Source organism: Symphalangus syndactylus, chromosome 5 (genome assembly GCF_028878055.3).
Source record: "Symphalangus syndactylus isolate Jambi chromosome 5, NHGRI_mSymSyn1-v2.1_pri, whole genome shotgun sequence".
Classification (NCBI taxonomy): domain Eukaryota; kingdom Metazoa; phylum Chordata; class Mammalia; order Primates; family Hylobatidae; genus Symphalangus; species Symphalangus syndactylus.
The window spans coordinates 85,734,590-85,748,336 of record NC_072427.2 but is presented as its reverse complement, the minus strand read 5'-3'; the positions used below and the strand labels follow the sequence as shown (position 1 = coordinate 85,748,336).

Sequence of the window (13,747 nt, the reverse complement as noted above, 5' to 3'; positions counted from 1 at the left end):
CGCTGTCTGGGGTCCTCTTCCCCAGGGAGTCTCCTGGTGGTGACCGTGTTGCCTCAGGCTCACTGTGCACTAGGCAGGTCACGTCGATGCCGCCTGAGGGGCAGGGATTACCACCCTGTGGTTCAGGTGAGAAGCCCGAGGCCCAGGAGTGTCCAGCTGCCCGTGCAGTGTTTGGATCTCATGCCAGCCTCTGCTAGGAGGCTCAGCTTCTCCAGCCCAGCCCATGCCCACCAGGAAATGCCCCGATTTACTCCCCTGGGGCAAAGGCCCTTGGGTGGCTGAGCGTCCCCTCTCCCAACACTCGGGGGCATCTACAGTTGCTCAGCTGTTCATTAAGTGCTGGGAGTGGAAACTCATACGCTGAGCGGCAGTGACGCTGCGGAGCTGACACAAAACCCCACAGCCCACCTGGTCACCTGCTTCACCGAGGGCCACAGCCCCCCAGGGTCAGGTGGCCACAGGGGTCCTGGCCACGTGGGACATCCGTTCTGTGGCCCTGCTCAGGATGGCACACAGCGGGGACTGGCCCTGGGGCCGAGGCATGGGCTCAGCCACTGCCCTGCAGGGAGACAGCCAGGGACCTCTTCCTGGCAAAGGGACTCCCCCACACATCCCTGAATACTGAGGGGCACGCTGCGTGCCAGGCTGGCAGGGACCCTGGGGATTCTGCAGCGAGCTGGATGGGGCGGGAGTTCCTTCCTAAAATGTGGAGTCTGGAGGTCACTCTTGGTAAAGTGCTGGCCCCCGGGGATTCTGCAGTGAGCTGGGCATGGAGTTGCGAAGCCGCTCATGGTGAAGTGCTGCGGTGATGGTGGACAGCCCAGAGCTTCTAGCAGCTCGTTTCTGTGAAGCCTCCAGAATCCGGCCTCAGCCCCCAAACCCGCAGGCTTCGCGCCACCATCACGGGGAAGGTGAGTGACAGCGAGTGTCTCCTATGCCCCCACAGCTTGCTCCCAGGCTGTGCTCTCCGGCCATCCCCCCCTTCCCCATTGCAGCCGTGCCACCCCTCCTTCTCCCCACCCAGCAACTGACAGAGGAGAGGGGCCCCGGACGGATGGACGGGGACAGCAGGGCAGAATCCCAGCTCCCAGATCTGGGGGAGGGGGGATTGAGTGTGGGGATGGTGGTGCAAGGGGTGGTGCCAGGGGTGGAGGATGCGTGCGGAGGGCTGGCCCCAAGAGTGCAGTGTTGGGGGAAGGGGGCCAGGTGGGCCTGGGACCCAGGGGCGTGGCTTCAATCCCCCTCCCACCAGGACCTTGGGAACGGCCTCCAGGGGCCTGTCGTGGGGAGGCCAGGGTCACCAGCTGAACCCTGGACCAGAATCGCACGGCAGTGCCTGCTCCCCTGCAGAAAGACGTCACCCAGGGGTCCCCGCGGAGGAGGCAGGGAAGCTCGAGGGTCCCACAGGAGCGTGGAGCATGTGCCACACCACGCTACACTACACACGTGCACCTTACATCTACATACAACAGACTCCACACCACATCACACACGCACACTCGCACACCATACATGCACACACACACACACACCACACTACGCTATGCTACACACACGCACCATACATGCACACACATACATGCACACACCATGCCACACTACACACACCACACTACACACCACAAACCACACCACGCCATATCACACACCACACACTGCGAGTCCATCTGGAGATGGAATCACTGTAGCCAGGTGGGCGGCACGCAGACAGGAGGGCCTAACACAGGCAGGCGCAGAGGTTCACAGAGGAGGCCCCGGGAACCCGCCTCCTGCCCAGCCCGGAGCACCAGACCCCCCAGCCGTCCCCCTAGGGGCTTGTGGGCCCAGTCTCCTCCCGGCCTTGCAGGCCTCACAGTCCCTTGTCCTCCCATGCCGGCCCCATCCTCCGCCGCAAGCGCTCCCAGCACTCCGTGTGGCTCTGCTCGTGGTGGCAGGCACTTCCCCTAGCTGGGTCTCAAAGGGGACCCTGGAGCAGACCGTCTGGAGACCCCTTCCTGCCAGATACCCCTGGGCCGGGGCCATGAGCAGGGCCACCAGGGTCACTCCAGGCTGGGCAGGAGAGTGCTTCCCTCCAAAAATCACCGTGGACATGGCAGGGCCTCTGCACACTCACCCTCGGTGCGCTGGAGGCCTCCGCGGTGCTCCTGGCTGGGCGTGGGGGCTCTGCTACCAGTCTGCCCCGGGTCACGTCTAGAAACCTCAGCTGGAGGCTCGGGTCCTAAAGTCCCGACACTTCCTGTTCCTCTCAGCTCCTCCTTGGAGGAAGTGGTGGGTTGCACCACCGTGGCCCTTCACCCCTGCCCCTCTCCACTCTATAGCTGTTCTGATGTCAGAGACCAACCCTTCGAGACAGGTGGGACATGTCATTTCTCACATGAGGTCCTGGCGGGAAGGACCTGCCTCCATCAGATTCACACTCCGGAGAGGGGCCCAGCCTCCAGGAGCGCCAGGCAGAGGAGAGGGCACCCATTAGGAAGAACACAGAGGCCACGGGAGTGAAAAGTTTGATGCTGGAAAGCAACAGTAACACATTCGGCTACAGAGTGGAATGAAAAACCCTGGAGAGCAAATTCCTGAGCCAGAGAACGGAGTGGAGGAACCAGCCAAGGAGGATAAAGAGATGGGAACAGGCAAGAAAACCTGGGTGCGTGCACACATCGACATCCACCTGCCCACGGGGGCGGGAGCAGACAGAACGGGGACAGCGAGGAGGAGACACTCAGGTCACAGGAGGAAGGCTGCAGATCTGGGCGGGGACGCAGATTGCGAGGCCACTGAACACCCCAGGGATGGATGGATGAGGTCCTGTAACTAGGGACATTAGGAGGACACCACAGAACACGAAAGGAAAAATACTACAAGCTCAGAGAGAGAGAGAGAGAAGGGAGAGGAGGAGGAGGAGGAAGAAGAGGGAAAGAGATTATACCTAGAAAAAAAACCCAGATCAGACATCTTCAGAGCAAGGACTCAGACACATTACTACCCTAAACTCTGTTTTATTTATTTATTTATTTTTTATGTTTTCAATTTTTTTTGAGACAGAGTTTTGCTCTTGTCACCCAGGCTGGAGTGCACTGGCATGATCTCAGCTCACTGCAACCTCCGCCTCCCGGGTTCAAGCAGTTCTCCTGCCTCAGCCTCCCAAGTAGCTGGGATTACAAGCACATGTACCACCATGCCCGGGTAATTTTTGTATTCTTAGTAGAGACAGGGTTTCACCATGTTGGCCAGGCCGGTCTTGAACTCCTGGCTTCAAGTGATCCATCCACCTCTGCCTTCCAAAGTGCTGGGATTACTGGCGTGAGCCACAGCTCCCGGCCCCTAAACTCTGTTTTAAAGATGTCTTGCAGAAATAGACATGAAGAAATCCACGAGAAATATAAGAGCAGATGATACAAAGTTGGGCAAAGAAATAAGTAAAAATTATGATGTCATAACCTGTTGATTTAAAAAATAGGGGTAAAAATATTAACACTGTGAAACAAACACCTAGAGAGCTGGGTTGGGAGGGGCCAGGGAGCACATTGCCATTCCGTCCTATCTGGGGAGGAATATAGATGCTTGTCAGTGGGCATTTTGATAGAAAACATCTACGTATATATGATAACAATTCAAGAGTCTCCTTAGGAATAAAAATAGCATGTATATGCCTGAAAAAAATATGACAAATCTTTATTTTGGGCGTGGTGGCTCACACCTGTAATCCCAGCACTTTGGGAGGCCGAAGTGGGAGGATCACTTGAGCCCAGGAGTTCGAGACCAGCCTAGGCAACATTTGGAGACCCAGTCCCTTATCTCTACAAAAAAATTTTCTAAAAATTAGCCAGGCATGGTAGCACACGATATGGTCCCAGCTACTTGGGAGGCTGAGGTGGGAGAATTGCTTGAGCCCAAGAGGTTGAGGCTACGGTGAACCATGCTTGCACCACTGCATTCCAGCCTGGGCAACAGAGCAAAAAAAAAAAAAAAAGAGAAATCCTTTAAAAGAAAAAAGTAAGGGAAAATAGAACAAACAAGAAAGGTAAATAAAAACCAAACAATAAAGCATTGGGAATAATTTCAAACCCATCAGGAATCACAGCACCTGTGAATGGGTTACATTTTCTCGTTTTAAATCAACAAGGTCTTGCATTGGGTTTTAGAAATAAAGAGACAAAACAAGTTCCAATTAAATCTTCTCTGTCAAGGGTATCTTCTCATTACAGACTTAGCCTAGAAAATAATGAAGAAGGACAGAAAGAGAATATCATTCCACTACACCCGCTGATGACTTAAAGCAATGACCATCGCTGCGAACATCACAGACGCAGCAGACGTTATGCACACACCTTTAATGAATTAGTCTTGATGAAATAACAATAGAAATTAAGAAAAACAGAAAGAACAAATGTTACTATTGAGCCTGAATCAGGTCGAGCCTTTCAGATCTACAAAGAAGCATCAGGAGGGTGTGTTAGATGACATTGTAGGGATGCAATTAGCAAAATCCAGGCTGAAGAAACCCTCACAAGGCAAACAGCAAAGTACAGGAGGAGAGAGGAAGGGAGAGAGACCCTTCAGATTCAGAGATTTAATCTCTTAATAGAACCAATTGCAATGCGTGGACCATATTTTAAAATCATTGTTAATTGTTTTAGGTGTGACAATGGTTTGTGGTTATGTTAAAAAGTCCCCATCTTTTAGAGTTACATGTTGAAATATTTGCAGATGGTGCAGTATGATGTTTCAGATTTATTTCCCAATCAAGAGGGGTAGGCTGGGTCAGGGGAGAGTGGGGAGAGTGGGGAGAGGTAGTGATACAACAAGATCACCTGTGAGTTAATTGTTTTTGAAGCCGCTGTTGGGGACATGGGGCTTCAATAAACTATTCTCTCTACTTTTGTAGATGTGTGAAATTTTTTGTAGTAAGATTAAAAAAAATTTCAAGGAAGTGTAAAGTTATTATTTCACGGGTATAAAGTTTCCGTTTTGCAAGATGAAATGGTTTTGGAGAAGTTGGTGGTGATGGTTGCACAGTAGTAAGTGTCCTTAATGCCACGGAAATGCATAACTTCAAATGGTTAAAATGGTGAGTTTATGTTATGTATATTTTATCACAATTAAAAAGTAAAAAGTGTAAAAAAGGCTCTCTATCAGATAAACTGTTAAAAGAGAACACCGAAGGCTGAAAATAAAGAAATGGAAAATAAACATATATGCTAGAAAATACTAACGAAGATATCGCATAACATAAAAAGACAGAAATCAAAGCAAAATGCATCAAATGAACAAAGGAAGATGTAGCTAATGAGAGTTAGAATCCACAGACAGTTCAGCAGCCATAATCCTCTATGTGCCGAACTTCAAAATATATAAAACAAAGACTGACAAATATATAAGCAAACTGACACAGCCCCAAACAGCAAGTATCTTTAACAGATCTCTCTCAGAAATAAACACATCAGGCCAGTCACGGTGGCTCACACCCGCAATCCCAGCACTTTGGGAGGCTGATGTGGGTGGATCACCTGAGGTCAGGAGTTCGAGACCAGCCTGGCCAACATGGCGAAACCCTGTCTCTATTAAAAATACAAAAATTAGCCGGGCATGGTGGCGAGTGCCTGTAATCCCAGCTACTTGGGAGGCTGAGGCAGGAGAATCACTCAAACCTGGGAGGCGGAGGTTGCAGTGAGCCGAGATTGTGCCACTGCATTCCAGCCTGGGTGACGAGAATGAAACTCCGTCTCAAAAACAAAAACAAACAAACAAACAAGAAAAAATCAAATAGAAATGCAAATTTGGCAGGTAGAGAATTTGAGGAATGTAAGTAACCCTTCGTCTCCAACTTAAACACAATTATGTTACAACGTGGGACAATGATAAACACATAATTACTAGACCACAAGGGAAATAACCACACATTCTAAAGCACAAAGATCATAAGGAGGCCAAATTCATGGACACAACTGCATGAAATTAGATGCTGGCCAAAGGATGGCATGAAAGAAAAAAGACAGCACTCCTGAAAAGTGGACCCAAATATAGCCTAGATTGCATACATCCATGGTGCCACGCGCATGCTACCGGGTAATGAATAAGAGCCCTTGAAGTGCTGGTCTGAAGCCTCGTGACTCACAGATCCGTCACACTGAGATTCTTCTGAAAAGCAAAATGCCGAAGGAGGCATTGCAGAATAACACGCACCTCGTCCCTGGAGACCCACACACCCCTAGAGCAGGACAGTGGTTACCTCTGAAGACAGAGAAGGCTACGGGCCTGGGAGATGGAAGCAGAGGGCTTCAAAGTTCTATTGTAGAGTTTTCTTTACTAAAAAGGAAGAAAAAGTTCTGGGCAAAGTCAGGCAACATGTTAAGATTTGATAAGATGAGAGGTAGCTGTTTGGGGATCGGTACTAGTGCTCTCCACGCTGTTCTGTATTCTTAAAATAGTTTATATCTTTTTTTTTTTTTTTTTAAGGAACTAGGAGGAAGTGACTGCAAAGGAGCAGAAGGATCTTTCAGGGGGTGGAAATGCTCTGAAATTAGATTGTGGTGATGATTGCACAATTCTGTAAATTTTCTTTTTGTTGTTGTTGTATCTTTCTTTTTTTTTTTTAATAGAGATGAGGTCGCGCTATGTTGCCGAGGCTATGATGAGCCAAGATCACACCACTACACTCCAGCCTGGGTGACAGAGTAAGATCCTGCCGGAAAGAAAAGAAGGAGGAAGGGAGGGAGGGAAGGAAGGAAGGAAGGAAGGAAGGAAGGAAGGAAGGAAGGAAGGAAGGAAAAAGAAAAGAAAAAATAAAAACTGAACTCACATGAGAACCACAGCCCACAAGAGGCAGGTCTGGACTTGTGGTCTAACCCTAACCAGGCTGACTGCTAGCAAAACAAAAAGATCATTGTTGTCCAGAGGATTTTAGTAGAATCCAGAGTCTTATTAAATGATATTCAAAATGTCCATGATACAACCCAAAAGTACTCAAACAGCAACAAAGAAAACCTTGAGAACTTGTAAGAGAAAAGATAACTAACAGATGCCAACTAGGAGATAATCCCAGTGCTGAAATGATCACATGGAGCATTAAAACAGCTGTCAGAGGCCAGGCGCGGTGGCTCACGCCTGTAATCCCAGCACTTTCAGAGGCCAAGGCTGGTGGATCACGAGGTCAGGAGTTCGAGACCATCCTGGCTAACACGGTGAAACTCCGTCTCTACTAAAAATACAACAACAACAAAAATAAATCAGTAAAAATAAAATTAGCCAGGCATGGTGGTGGGCACCTGTAGTCCCAGCTACTCGGGAGGCTGAGGCAGGAGAATGGTGTGAACCCAGGAGACGGAGCTTGCAGTGAGCCGAGATTGTGCCACTGCACTCCAGCCTGGACAACAGAGCGAGACTCTGTCTCAAAAAATATATATACAATAAATAAATAAATAAAATTAAAAGAGGCTGGTGGAGGGAGAGAAGGGGAGGGGCTTGGGACCCTGGGGCTTCCCAGAGCCGTGACCTTGCTGTGGGGGGGACCCAGACCTCCATTCCGGGGACTCACTCAGCACTCATCTTACTATCCCCCATCTGATGTGCTTATTGCACAAGGCTGGAAGTCAGAGGCTGCGCACGTTTTTCTTTGTGGAGACAAGTAATCGGTGCGTTTAGTGTAAAAATATCAGGTGTGGCTGCACGGAATGAAAATCACAGGCTCCACGGAGCCGGGAGGCCTGCTGCCCTGCCCTCTTGCTTTGATGAGGAAATGGCAACCACAGAAGGAAGTGTAGCAGCACCGGCAACCGGCATCCGTGGGGCCACACCCGGCTGCTTCCCAGGGCCCTCCAGCCAAGCAGCCACAGGAAAGGGTGGATGTTGATCCCAAGCTAGGACTGAGGAGTCCGTCCCTAAGAGCCGAGGGTGTCAGGCGGGCAAAACTGGCCACATGTCTGGGTCCAACTGCTGAGGGCTTCTCATCTGCTCAATCACCAAGCTAGGTTCTGAAGCCAGGCAAGAGTGAGCAGGACTGGAGCGGGATTCTGGGAACAATCTTTTCCCTCGAGTCAGCCCAGAAATTCCATTTGCAGTAACTTTCACTTATGTCTTCCAGAAAACTACCTGCTGTCATCAGGGGTTGGTTGGTTGAGCCTTTCCCTGTGCTTGCCTGGCAGAGCTGCGTGCTCTGAGGCTGCCCGACCCTGCGCTCCAGAACAGACCATCAAGTTCAGGAGACAAGCATGCCAGCCATGACACAAGGCAGATGAGAGGGACCCCCAGCGTCCACACGTGGAGACAGCGGGGGCGGCCGGTGAGCATAGATGGGGAAGGAGATTCAGAGCCTGAGGGCTGCTCTCCTGCCCTCCCATCCTGGACACTGGCCTGGGCCCCCCAGCTTCCCTTCGCCCAGCTTCCATCCCCATAACACACAACCCCAGAGCTTGGGAAGGAGGTCTCTCTGTGACAGGTGGGATTCTGGAAGTTCCCACAGAGGAGACCCCATAGGAGCAGGGTTTGAAGGTTAAGAAAGATGCTAAGGAAGGAGAGGGCCGGTGGGGAGGGGGTGGTACCAGGCTCACTCCACGGAGGTGCTTGGGGAGCTGCGATATTTTGGCAACACCGAGGGAAGAGTCAGGTCAGTGAGGTTCATCAGGGATGAGAACAGGGTCTAACCAGCCCTGGAGACCCCTGGGGTCTGGCCCCAGGGGGAGATGTCCAAGTGGCAGAAAGCCCCTTCCTGCCTGGAGAGCACCCCCGCGAGGACCCTGGGGACCACCCGGGAACCGCTGCTCCCTCCCAGTCACTCACCACACTTCTCTCTCCCGCCCACTCTCCAACCTGCCTGCAAATTCCCCTGCAACCCAACTCTGGTCTCCTCCCACCCCTGCCCCCACATAGGCCTTTTTTTCTTTTTCACTTCTTCCCCCCAGTGACTTCCTTCTGCAGTGTTGATTCAGCTCCCTTTGCAGGCGAGTGAGGCCTTTTGCAGGCTGGGGGCGGGGGCGGGGGCGGAGGAGAGGGCTGCAGGCAGGGCTGGTGGAGGGGAGGAGGTGACACACTCCCTGGAGGCGAGTGGGGAGGGCACGGGGCAGGAAATGGAGTTGGGGGCCCCAGGTGGGGTGCTCCAAGGACCTCTTTCTCATGGGATCCCCCACAGATCCATACAAACAGGCCGACCGTCAGGGCTGGTCCCAGGCCTCCCGGCCGGGTGCAATGCAGAAATGGAGATCTGCCCCAGCCAGCCAGGTGAGTGTAGGAAGGAGGGAGGGCTGCGAGAAGCTGGGGGCAGCCTCCATCCCCCTGTGACCTGGGTGGGCCTGTGCCCCCCCCACCCCCGACGCAGCTTCCCACGCTGGGAGCACAGTTCCTCCCTCCTCTGCCTTCCTCTGCGTGGTGTGGCTCCTCCTTGAAGGAGAGAGCTGAGGAGGTGGCATTCTTGCTTCCCTGACTCACCCAAAGGAAGATTTCACAGCCCCTGGCAAGGGCTGCCAGAAAGGCTCACCTGTCACCCCCTGTCCAGGGACAGACTGACCGGTAGCCTTGGCTGGGTGGGGAGTTATGCTGGGAAGTCTTCCAGGCTCCCTGTGGGTGGGAAGATGCTCAGTGTTCAAAGGAGATGGAACAAGGAAAACAGTTAAGCAATGATGGACTCCAGGGGGAAACCTGGAGGAGAAGAAACTGTAATACCAGTCCATCCACATGGCTCAGCAGTGAACGACAATTGCATGGTCAGAGAGAGCAAAAGCACCAAGCCGATGGAAAGCAGCTCAAATGCGGTGGGGCAGTGGGAGATAGTGCCCTCATCTACCAGAACGAGGTCTGCCACCTTCGCAGACCACTAAACCTCATTCCTCCACCCACCTCCCCACCCCACGAAGGCCAGCTGACCAGACAGCAGGGCTCCCGAGGGTCAGGTCGGGTCGGGTGGGTGCCCCTTACCCTAACCGAGGCTCTGCCCTGGATTCAGGGTCCACTTGCCCTCAAAGCATGCCACTCTTCTTTCTGATACTTGACATATTTCTTTTCCTGTTCAATTCATGGTTTCCGCCCAAGCGGAGTCACGCGAGGACGTCTTTGGGGATGTGTCTCCAAGAAAAGTCTGGGCAGCCTTCATCACCCTGGATTCCTGTGATTTGGTTTCCATGGGGGCTTTCTAAGCTCAGGGACCCCAAGCCTCCATCAAATCTAATGACCCGCCCTGTCTCTAAACACATCTGTTTTGTCCCTGAGCCCCTCACCAACACCCTCCGCAACCCCCCCCTACACATTTCCCATCCTGAAGTGTCCGGCTCATAGGCCGGCCCATGCATTCCCTTTACCCCTGCTTTGTCCCTACCTGCTGGGGAGCTGTCTCTTCTGGGCCCTAGTGTGGCACTTCACACACGAATATGTCCTGTGGGTGGTATCTGGGGCCTCCCCCTGCAGTGAGGGGATGACCAATGTGCAGAGCTCACTGGGCCTGGATATGGGCCTGGGTAGCACAGAACAGAGAGAAAGTGCTCCGTCAAAGTGAGCTGCGATGCCTCCACTAGGGTGGAGGTGGGCAAGCTCTTCCCTGGAGGGGGAAGAGCTCTCAACCCAGAGGGATCTGACCAGAAATGTTCACCACCCCCTCCACCCAGGAAGCCCCTGCAGACAGTATGTGTTTTAGGCTTTGCTGGCCAAATGGTCTCTGCTGTGACTACTCAGCTCTGCCATTTTGGCTGCAGAGTGACCATAGACCTTCTGAAAGTGAATGAGTATGACTGTGTTCCAATAAAACTTTATTGACAAAAAACAGGTGGAGGGCCAGCCTAAGGGCCCAAGTTTGTAGGTCTCTATTCTAGACCAGTGATTCTCTGGAGAGGAATGGGGCATGGGGAGTGGGGACAGTGTGTGGGAGAAGGGGTGGGACACAGGCACGTGGGAATGGTGCGGACATGGAGGACATCAGAGGCGGGGAAGAGCCAGAGAACCTAAACACTGATGCTGGACCCTGGGCAACTCTAGGTCTCTCCACAGCCTCCTCTTTTAGCCTCTCCCTCCAGTTTCAAAATGACTCCTCCTCTGAGGAGACTCAGGCTCCCCACCCAGCTCCCCAGTTCCCACCAGAAACCCCAAGTGGGTGTTCCAGTCTCTGTCCCACCAGGCCCCCCTGGAAGGCAGCACCGCCAGGCAGGGACCTTTCCTCGCTGCGCCTCCCTCTTCCAGTTCTGAATCCTGGCCCAGAGATGACCTCTCAACCCAGAGGGACCTGACCAGAAAGGTCCGGCCCCCTCCACCCAGGAAGCCCCTGAAGGCTGGAGGGCAGCCCTCCCCCCTCCCTCCCCCTGTTGGTTTTTCTTTCTGATAGAAACAGCAGCAACTGCTAGGCACCTGCTAGGCAGGGGGCTGCACAGCCTCAGGTCAGTTCCTGAAAGGCACCTTTTTCCATTTGTAAATGAGGTGACAGGTCTGCCTCCCAGGGATGAGCAGACGAAGGGTTGGGACTGCAGAGCCTGGGAACACGGAGTGGCAGTGGGGACTGGGGCCCAGAGGCTGCTGAGTGAGGGAAGGCTAAGGGCAGCGAGGCTGGTGAATGAGGCAGGGGCAGAGGATAGGGTGGGGGAACATGCCCAGCGAAGCTGGTGAATGCGGCAGGGGCAGAGGGTGGGGAGGGCGGAACACGCCCAGTGAGGCTGGTGAATGCGGCAGGGGCAGAGGACGGGGTGGGGGAACATGCTTAGCGAGGCTGGTGAATGTGGCACCGCACGGGTGGGGTGGGGGATGTGCCCAGCGAGGCTGGTGAATGTGGCACCGCAGGGGCAGGGAGGGCGGAACATGCCCAGTGAGGCCGGTGAATGCGGCAGGGGCAGAGGACGGGGTGGGGGAACATACCCAGTGAGGTTGGTGAATGTGGCAGGGGCAGAGGGTGGGGAGGGGGAAGATGCCCAGCGAGGCTAGTGAATGTGGCACCGCAGGGGCGGGGTGGGCGGATGCAATCATGAGCATTTCCTCCCCAGGGCCAGCGGAGCAGTGGTGAGGCTGAGTGGGTATATTACTCCGATTTGGGTGGGACCCCATGCAGTCACACGTGGGGGATGCAGGGCTGACAGCCTTGCATGACCCTTTCACACTTTAGCCACAGCAATGCCAAGCCCAGAAAGGCTGCAAGGCCCTGGGGAGAACAGAGGCCCCGGCAGGGGTGGCCAGCTGGGCTTCACTGCAGTCCTCACCAGACAGGATTGAGATTTTAACGTGTTAACTTGTTTTCTGTCTTTTCCAAGTTGTTTATGGTAGCCATGCATTAATTTTATAATCAGAAAAGCATGTTATTATAACTCAAGTTAAATGGCTCCAAAACAAAAGCACCCAGACCCCAGAGCCTGCCCCTCTCTAGCTGGAGAGAGGGACGAAGTGTAAGGAAAAGGAACGGAAAGCTGAAAGGACCCCCGGGCTCTGGAACCCGACCCAAGGGTGATGCCGCCAGGGCTACCAGGAAGCGGCTCCGTGCTGGGCGCAGCCGGTCTCCCACCCACCCCAGACACCTCAGCCCCCAGCCTCTTCCTCCCCCCCCTCCTCCGCCCTCACCACTTCCTCTCAGTGGTCCCTGGGGATTACAGCACGATTATTTTTATTGCAAGAATTTCCCAATGCGGGAACTCCACAGCCCCAAACAGTTTGCATCTGAGCTTCCTGTAGCATCCTGGGGCACGGACAGGCGGAACCGGGCCATCCGCCACACAGAGGCGCACAGGTTGGGTCCGGCCTCGCAGTCCCAGGAACCAAGCGGGGAGGCACGCGTGCCCGTTCTCGGAAATTCATTATGGGAATGTGCGGGTTATGGAGATGCTCAGACCGCGAACAGTACTGCGGGAACCCAAACGATCATTTTTAACCCCAGACGTCCCTGAACCAAAGCCAAAGTCTACAGGTCACTGGGGCAGAGGCCGCCCGAAACCAGCTGTCCCCTCCCTGCCTGGGCGCGCCAGGTCCCCTCCCACCCGGGGCGATCCTTTGGTCGGACAGTGAGGTTGGGAGTCAACCGCACCCAAGTGCCACCGCATCCACCCGGCGCAGGCGACCCCAGACCCCCGACGGGCAGCCGCTCACCTTCTCCTGGCCCCCGGCTTCAGGAAAACTGCCGGGAGGTGGCCGGGGTCTCCCTAGCGGAACCAGGCCTGGCAGAGGCTGGGCGGCGGGCTTCGCGCCTGCCTCAGTCTCCCAATCCGTGGCCCAGGGGATGGAGCCCGCTGCGCGCAGAGGCTGCGGCAGGTCCCAGCCAGGTGCCCTGGAGCGTGGCTCCTCCTTCCCTGAGGCGCTCCCCTGGGCACGAGGATGGGTCTCAAAGAAGGAGGAAGCCGCCTTCCCTCCCCCGCTGCCCGGAGCTGCTCAGCCGGTGCGCGGAGCCTCCCCCGCCGCGGACACCACTATCCGACCCCCACCCTGACCCCGACCCAGACTCCCACCCCGACCCCGGCCGTATTCCGTTGCTTTTGCTCCCTGCCAGCTCCGGGGCCACCACTGAGCACGCGCTGTGAGTAGGCGCTTCCTGGAGCTTTTCCTGTGGGTCCTCAGAAAAACCCCATGGCGTCCCCATTGTAGAGATGGGGAAACTGAGGCTCGGGAAGGCCAGAGCTTGCCCAAAACCTGCGGTCCGCGGCGGGCAGGGATTCCACGCTCCGAGCCTGGCCGCCTCCCTGGGGCACGTGAAGGGAGCTTTCCTTCCCCGGGAAAGGCCGGGGCCAGAGACCCGCACTCAGACCAGGCGGGGGCTGCGGGGCCAGAGTGGGCTGGGGAGGGCTGGGAGGGCGTCTGGGGC

The 13,747-nt window shown here is 54.6% G+C and overlaps 1 protein-coding gene and 1 long non-coding RNA gene across 5 annotated transcripts in view; one reads left to right on the top strand and one right to left on the bottom strand.

Moving 5' to 3' along the window:
* The window catches only part of ITGB2 (integrin subunit beta 2), a 45,802-nt gene extending 32,356 nt beyond the window's left edge, over positions 1-13,446 (bottom strand). Inside the window, exon 1 of one of the 2 annotated variants that reach the window (XM_055279931.2) lies at positions 13,039-13,446. The gene's annotated coding sequence lies outside the window, so the exon portion shown is untranslated. Of the gene's footprint in view, positions 1-2,113; positions 2,427-13,038 lie in introns of those variants that run through there. The other variant, XM_055279930.2, reaches the window with a different exon arrangement.
* LOC129483101 (uncharacterized) lies at positions 2,433-10,848 on the top strand. Of its 3 annotated transcripts, XR_010121169.1 has the most exons (4): positions 2,433-2,644; positions 8,081-8,278; positions 8,898-8,940; positions 9,125-10,845. It is a non-coding gene; the product is annotated as an uncharacterized lncRNA (long non-coding RNA). The 3 variants fall into 3 exon arrangements; XR_008657893.2 differs by having other exon boundaries at positions 2,556-2,644; positions 8,081-8,940; positions 9,125-10,848; XR_010121168.1 differs by lacking the exon at positions 2,433-2,644 and having other exon boundaries at positions 5,171-8,278.
* Positions 13,447-13,747: the final 301 nt, after the last annotated feature.